General features: G+C 36.5%; 1 pseudogene across 1 annotated transcript; it reads right to left on the reverse strand.

The window, feature by feature from the left end:
• Positions 1-205: 205 nt before the first annotated feature.
• LOC103724879 lies at positions 206-446 on the reverse strand (annotated as a pseudogene). The gene has a single exon (XR_001872143.2). The product of XR_001872143.2 is annotated as a 40S ribosomal protein S2 pseudogene (transcript).
• Between the last annotated feature and the right edge of the window lie 7,669 nt (positions 447-8,115).

Below are 8,115 nucleotides of genomic sequence, written 5' to 3' on the forward strand. Positions count from 1 at the left end.
AGTTATAGGAAATATCATGCATGGCTACAATATAAAGAAGTGATCAACATTATGTAACCAAAAAAAATTTTTAATGTTCTGAATGGCTGATTCTTTCTTTCTTTCTTTCTTTCTTTCTTTCTTTCTTTCTTTCTTTCTTTCTTTCTTTCTTCCTTCCTTCCTTTTTTTAATAGACCTAATTCACTTATTTTTCTCATATAAAAACCCTAGGTAGTAGCCACAGCTGGAGCCTGGGTTCTCTGCACAGAGATGCTGGTGTGGGTTTTCACAAGATGATCAGTGAATTCCTGATAGGGAGACTTGGTGAAGACTATCTCTTTCCAGAGGTCAGGGGTCAGATAGCTGTAGGTCTTAGAGATGGCATCAAAGGTGGCCTTGGCGAGGTTGCCCAGGGTGGCATTGCAGCCCCTGGCTGATGTGTAGCGGTCATCAATACCCGCCATCATACGTAGCTTCTTAGGAACAGTAGCAGAGACAATGCCAGTGCCTCCGGGGGCAGGGATGAGGTGCACCAGCACAGAGCCACAGCCACATATAAGCTTTTCTAGATTGTTTTTGTTTTATAAAAAAATTCCATGTTTCAGATTTTCTAATTCATTATAATTCCTCTTTATTTGTTGAGGAACATCCAATTTTTTTCTTAATTTTGAAATTTTGAGTTTGCAACTTTTCATTATTTTTCCGAAATACCTTAAATTGTGTGTTTCAGGATTCAAAATGCTGGGCTCTAATCTTGGTGGTACACATAACACAATTCAAATGCTAAGTTTAATACTGAAGTCTTGAAGGAGCTCTGAAAATTGTCATGTGCTTCATAAACATTTCTGTTTCTACTCCAGAGTACTGACTTACAGGTCAGCACATAACTGTGAGAGGCAGGTGAGCTGTTACAGTTTCCAAAGCCCTTACAGAGTAAGGTTCACCTTGTCTGTCAAGACCTCACATAGGTACCAAAGGTGAGAAAGAAAAGGCAAGTGCTTTTGAGAACTGACAAATCTTGGGACACAGGCAGCAATCTATACTGTGGGGTGACATACAGAAATGTCCAAGGAGACCCTGTTCAGAGATTTCTTCAAAGGTGAGAAGAACTCTTGCAGACGCTCAGTCCTGCTGTGACCTGGCAGTCCTCTGAAAGGCAATCGATGGCTGGAGACTTAGACTCTGTCCTCCATTGCTCTCTGAGGCAGGTAGTTACAGCTGCTCCATGACTTGTCAATGAAGACGTTACTCCCCTCCACTTCCAATTATTCCTGATGACTGCATCATTAGTCTGTCTAGAATTTGAAAACAAAACAAAAGAAATCCAATCAACTTATTAGTAATAAATAGCTGATTTTTGTTTTCTTGATAATTTCTAATTCTCCTTGAGCCAACACAGAAGGAACAAAGTCATACACACAGAAGTACAGAAAAGCAAATCAAAGACTTGTCCATCAATACGCAACACTTCAAATTCTTAGCAGTGCACTTCCCCAGCTACCTCTACAAACATTGCATATGGCAAAGTAGCCCAGCAAGCCCCAGGATTATATTAGGGAAGCAGTGTGTTCATAACATTTCAAAAGCAAATTTATCAACTAATGAGACTTTCTTCATCCACTTGTAGATGATTTAATTGTAACGTCTAATCTCCATTTTAATTGCTCACCTTCTCCTCCTGAAACAGATTTCATTGGTTGATAACCTCATTTTCCTCCACTCATATATCTGTTTCAGTTTATGTAAATCTGGTCTCTTCTAAGATATATAAAACTATCCTTCCATGAATCTCAGTTCAATGTTAATGAACCAAAATACACAGTGCAATGAATCTATTCACAAGGAAGAAGCTACTAGTGTTTCTCACTCGTGGATCTTAGTCTGGTTGCCCTCACACATTTTAACAGCATTTGAGGTTTTTTAAACATTTTTTCAATTTCTAAATCTAGGGATTTAGTCATTTCTTTGAATAATTCCTTATTCCCTGAAGGCAATCCCTAAATGCCAGTGTTTCCAGAATACAAAATTAGCTTACTGAAGATCATCATCCAAACATACACTAAGGGCTGGAGAGATGGCTCAGTGGTTAGAAGCAATGACTGCTCTTGCAGAGGACCTGGGTTCAAATCCCTCAACTGACATGGTGACTAACAACCATCCTCCATAACTCCAATATCAGGGGATTCGATGACCTCTTTTGTCCTCTGTGGACACTGCACAATGCAGGTGCACTTACATGTATACAGACATAACACTCATACACATAAAATTAAGATAAAATTAAAAAGTAAAATAAAATAAAATAAAAATACCACGATTACTGTGCTTGCTAGTTTTAACTGTCAACTTGACATAACCTAGAGTCACCTAGGAAGAGAATTTTGTTAAGGAATTAACTAAATCAGATGTGGGCATGTGTTGAGGGAGGGATTTTCTTGACTGTTAATTAAAATAGGAAGACCCCCCCCCCAGTGTAGATGGCACTAGTTCATGGGCTGGGCCCTAACTTATATAAGGGTACAAAAATACCAAACAAGCATGTAAGCAAGGACATGTGCATTTATTCTCTGCTTTTGATCTCTCTTTAGTTCTCACTAAGAACAGCAGACCTCAGCTCAGCCTAATTAAATGTGACACATTACTGTACCTATGGACAGCCTATCCAGGAGAAAATACATGTGTATTAATGAGTCATGAACAACCTTCAGATGAAATTTTCTTACTTTACACATAGATTTGCATAGCTTATCTTCTATAAGACTCATCTTGCTACTATACTTCTATAGTTCTTTATGAAATAATAGTAGGACATGGTTTTTATTTTTTGTTTGGCTCTGTTCTGTTATGAAAACCTCCTTTTACACCCTTGACAAATTTTCAGACTGTTTAAATGTGTGTACATTGATGCAACATCTGGATCTTTTAAGATTTTGAGATGCTGATGATGAACTCTTAATTCTAAACCTTGGTCGGATGAGCAAGGGAAACTAAGATGTAGGTAGAAAGGACAGAAACCATTTCCGGATCCCAAACCCACCAGTCATTAATCCCAGAACTCAAAAAGCAGAGGCAAGTAGATCTCTGTGAGATCCAGGCCAGCCTGGTCTATGTAGACAGTTCTAGGCCAGCTGAATTCCAGCCATGTTTTCCACATTCCTATACCTTTCAGCAGGGTTTTAGGATGAAAACCATATTTCCAAAAGAAAAGACAACCTCAGTGCTTGGAAGAAATAATTGCTACCATGCAATTGGTTCCATTCAGAGAAAATCTTTCTTACTTAAAGTATGTTTTTCTTCCCTTTATAGTTCCATAGCAATATTAAAGAAGTAAAGTATTTGCTCACCTTGCCTAGTCATACTCTGACAAGATTACTGTTCTTCCTATGTAACAAGAATTAAAGTAATAATTAATTTAACAAAGAAGACTACACAAAATCACTTTGTTAATTAAAAAATTTTAAATTCACGCCTTAGTCTCTGGGATCTACTGGGAAATATGCAACTGAATTAATTAGCCTTGGTAAAAGGCTGACTATCAGTAACTTATTTGGCGAGTGCAGTCAGATGATGTCCATACTGAATATTTAGAAGAATCTCTGCCACTTTGTCCAGTACAAGCATGTCATTCATCGAGCTGAAACCAGTTTTCACACTGTGTCCTTCCCGCAAGTCAAAATCTCTGTAGGATTTCCCAACAACTGTGTAAATGAGAGAGGTCTTCCTACCAACACATACCAGAAGTAAGTCAGAATTACTGTGATGATGCTTAGCAAACCGAATTTCTCTCCCTAAAAATTAGTGTTAAGGAAAAAAATATCGTTTTGTATCAGTAAATGTTTTGTCTTACATTTTGCACCAAAGAGTAGGGGAATAGATTGGTTCTAGTAACGATGAAGGTTATTCATCAGAATTAAGATCTTAGTACTGTAGAGCTGCAAGCCTCCTCAAGAGGTCACAAAGAGAAGACTCCTCCCCATTAATCAAAAGGAAACCCAACATATGCCCCAGCACACACTATGATTTGTAATTTGAAGTTGACAGAAGATAGATTTCTGAGAAACTGAGTCAGTTACCAAACCATTTTCTGGCTTTATATCACCATCTATAAAATGAGAAGAATAATTTTCAGAGTCAATATAAGCCTATCTGACATTCATGGCAGAAAAGACATACTGATAAATTAATGTAACAGATTAATTTGTGACTAATAACTATAAGACAGACTAATGTGTGATTAAAAAGTAGCAACCATATTTAGCTTAGTATTCAAAACAGGAACCTCATTTGAAAAATTAAAAATAATGTGCACTACAGAGTATATGAGAACTGTCTTCCTGATACTTTGTCCTGATCCATGTCTTAGTTACTTTCCATGTCATTTCCATGTCTCAAATTTCAGAATATTCGGCAGAATAATAGGTTTCCTGTTGTACATCCAATGTTAGAAATAACACAGAACACTGTAAAGATTTGGAGGGTGGTAATGAGAATGTTGATTAGCCAATAATTGGCATGCTCCTAGAAAGGAGCACATTTGTGAAATGAACAGAATATCCAGTTAAAGATGATGTCTTGACTCTTAATCAGATTACGCATCTTCCTTCCTCCCTTCCATATACTGCCTGAATAATGTTCTGAGGATTCTCACTGGTCAGCATCAAAATTGACAAACTGGGCCCAGAGGAAAACCTGTTTCTGACTCTGTGGGTTCTGCCCATTTGAAGAAGGTGTTCTTGTGCAAACCAGAAGGAAGGGATTCTTACAGATTCAGAGCTTTCCTTCAGGAACAGATCTGGAGCCTTTCAGTGTTTAATTTTTAGCAAAGTTTTTTAAAGTAAGACTGTAATATTGTTGGATCACATTACCAAAAGCCACGGAGGACCAACCCCATGCCCACTGAGAATGCAATGACGTGAGAGGAAAGGAAGGTGTGTACATTACTGTCCTTCCTCCTTTAGGTGTCAAAAGAAATGATTACTGTAATAACCATCATGCTTTTCGCTTCATGAAAGAGTAAAAGACTTTGTGAGATTTAAATCTTGAAAAATGCGGACATCAACTCTTTAAATAGTTATGCTGTTAAGTAATGATTTAACCTACTGTTATCATTTTCCTGAAGGAACTTCCTATCAGAAATTTGTAACTTTAGGATATCTCCCACTGACTCACTCAAAAATAGAAATAGAATACTAAAATATATTCTATTCAAATATATTTTCTAAATTTATTTACTTTTGTTTTATATGTATGAGTGTTTTGCCTACAGGTAAGTGAACCACATGTGTGGAATTCCTGTAGAGGCCAGAAAGGGGCAATGGGTCCCCTAAAACTGGTGTTACAGATAGTTGTTAGCTGCCATGTGGGTGCTGGGAACCAAACCTTGGTTCTCTCTGCAAGAGTAGCAAGTGCTCCTAATTATTGAGCCATTTCTCCAAGCCCTTAACATGTACTTTCAATATGACTCATAATTTTCATTTGTATGTAAACCTTATTTGGTCAAATAAAGAATGAAGGAATTAAATAAAATAACCCTAATTCCAGGATTTCCATATTTATGATCTATGTACAAACTGATTCACACCCAAAAGGAATTGTGAATAAGGAAGAAAAAAAAAGAAAGAAAGAAAAAAAACCACTCTGGATCAACCTCTAACCCAAAGTAGACAACCTTCATAAATCAAAGCATATGCATTACTGCAAAAGTTTCTCCCTCTTTCCAACCCTGTTCTCATCCAAATGTCTGTGGTGTTTCTGTGTATACTTTTCTCAATAAATCATTCTTGTTCATCACTATCTTATCTTTGAAAGTGGTTTGCAAGGGAAAAACCAAAGTGAACCCTCATTAAGCTCCTTTACCACATGGTCACATGGGCCAGAAGAAAGCTAAGAGGTTCTTTATGTTCTTCAAGGAAATCATCATTCTTCATGTTTTGTAGAGATTGCTTCTTACTAATGACTCTGGATAAAAAAAAGTCCTTTTATATAGTTTTCTAGGATTTCCATATGAAATTATCACAGAGTAGATGGTTTAACCAACAGAAACATTTCCTTGCAGTTCTGAAGACTTGAAGTCCAATACCAAGAGGTCAGCAGGGTTGGTCTCTTCTAAGGCCTAGCTCCTTGGTTTTCACAGGGTCACCACCTTCTTGTTTCTTCACATGGTCTTCCCCTTGTGTCTATCTCTGTCTAAGTTTCCTTTTCTTATAAGGACAGACACTATATTAGATTAGGTTTCCCATCAGCAACCACATTCTAAAATTGTTATTTCTTCAAAAAACTTGTCTTCAAAACAGTCATATACTGAGGTTCTGAGGGTGAACACTTCAATGTGTGAATTGGGAAAGGGGACTCAGCTCTGCCAACCACACCCACATTACTTAGCATTGAATGATTCTGCAAATGACAAGCAAATTTTACAAGCTGATCAAGTATGTGCCTTTATATTTCAAATGATTGTGTGTGTGTGTGTGTGTGTATGAATAAAATGCCCAATGAAACTGTCTCAGCTGGCTATAATAATGTGGCATGGCATCAATATTAAGTTGCATATTTAAATATCTATAGTATTCTTTCCCCTTTGGTTTAGGTGATTCAGATTCCTATAGGGGAATGACCTCTGACCTTGAGATTTCTGCCTCTAATGTTTCTTCTCTTGATCTTCACAATGTCCCATGTATCCAGTCCCCCCACAATTTATAATTACAAACTAATCTTCTGTCCTCACTCTTTTACCCCATGTTGATTTAGGCATTGACACTAATCACTGTTATTATTCATTGTTCAGCAAACCAAGTTTTCATGGATTTAAAGTACTAAACCCTAAAAACAAAGCATTAGTGTATATATTTAAATATTCTTATATTTTATTCTAATGGAGATTAGGAAACTTATGGTCACAAAATAATATAGACTCACTGTAAAAATAATGTTAGCCTATTATTTACCCTTTAATAATTGGAATTAATTACATGTATTTTTGCTATATCTATTTGTTAACCTCTCAGGAGAGTTTCATGAAATGAAGTTGAAATTCTGCCCAGAAAATGGTAAATTTCCTTAATTGGAGACAAAACAAAGGAAATATTTAGGAACATCATATAGAAGAACTTGCAAACTAGTGAAAACTCTAAGTTCAAGGAAAGAGGAACAATAAAATAGATATATTGCTGGGTATCAAAAAAACAATAACCTGATACCTTGAAGTGACAATTAATTGAAGAGGTAGATAAGACCAAAGGCAAACCTTAGAATTAGACACTCAAAAAAATTAGATAAAAAATAATATCCCATGACTGGCAAGGCAGAAAATATGTTTTTGCACTTCCACTTCTTAGAATCAATTCCTTGTGTACTGAATCAACTCATTAGCTGTTGCTATACAAATATAGAAGTATTTGAAACTAAATATAGATACAGGGCAGCTAGTGCTAATACCTACCAAATAAAAAAGAAAAAGCTTTAAGAGCAGTGCTAAACACTTTATTATAATGTAGCTGCCTTCGTAAAGGCTCTGTCTTTTAATGCAGTCACATTCTGGGGGACATTAAGATTTCACTTTTATTCTATTGCGAGCTTTTCATTCTCCTTCCTTTTCTATCATCATTCACTTCTAGTTTTATGACCTATATCCATAACACACATACACACAAATATCCAAATATTAAAATATAGATCTGTGTATGAGAGAAAACATACAATGACATTTTTCTTTCTGAGTCTGAATTATGTTTATACTGATTATAATTGCCAGTTCCATCCATTTACCTGAAAATGGCATGATTTTATTTTCTTTTTAAAAATTTATTTTGTTGAATTTTTGTGTATTTCATGCAGAACATCTCAATCATAATCATTTTTATGCCCCGTCCCCACTGGCACCCTCCTGTAGCACCCCCTCCACTGGAATTCATACATTCTGTCATTTGTGTTAAGGTAGGTTGTTTCAAGTAAGTGTCCTCAGACATTCCTCAGTGCAAGTTCAACTACTGAGGTCTAGTCAGCTTGTTTGTAGTCCCTCACTTTAGGAATATCAGCTCTTCGTCACACAGCAGTAATCAGTTGCCAATATTTTTTCAGTTAAGATTTGGGTCTGCTGTCCATTTCCCAGGTTCTATGCTGGGTTTCTGTCTGCTTGAG

This window comes from Nannospalax galili, unplaced genomic scaffold (assembly GCF_000622305.1).
Source record: "Nannospalax galili isolate Female #2095 unplaced genomic scaffold, S.galili_v1.0 scaffold186, whole genome shotgun sequence".
NCBI classification, from domain to species: domain Eukaryota; kingdom Metazoa; phylum Chordata; class Mammalia; order Rodentia; family Spalacidae; genus Nannospalax; species Nannospalax galili.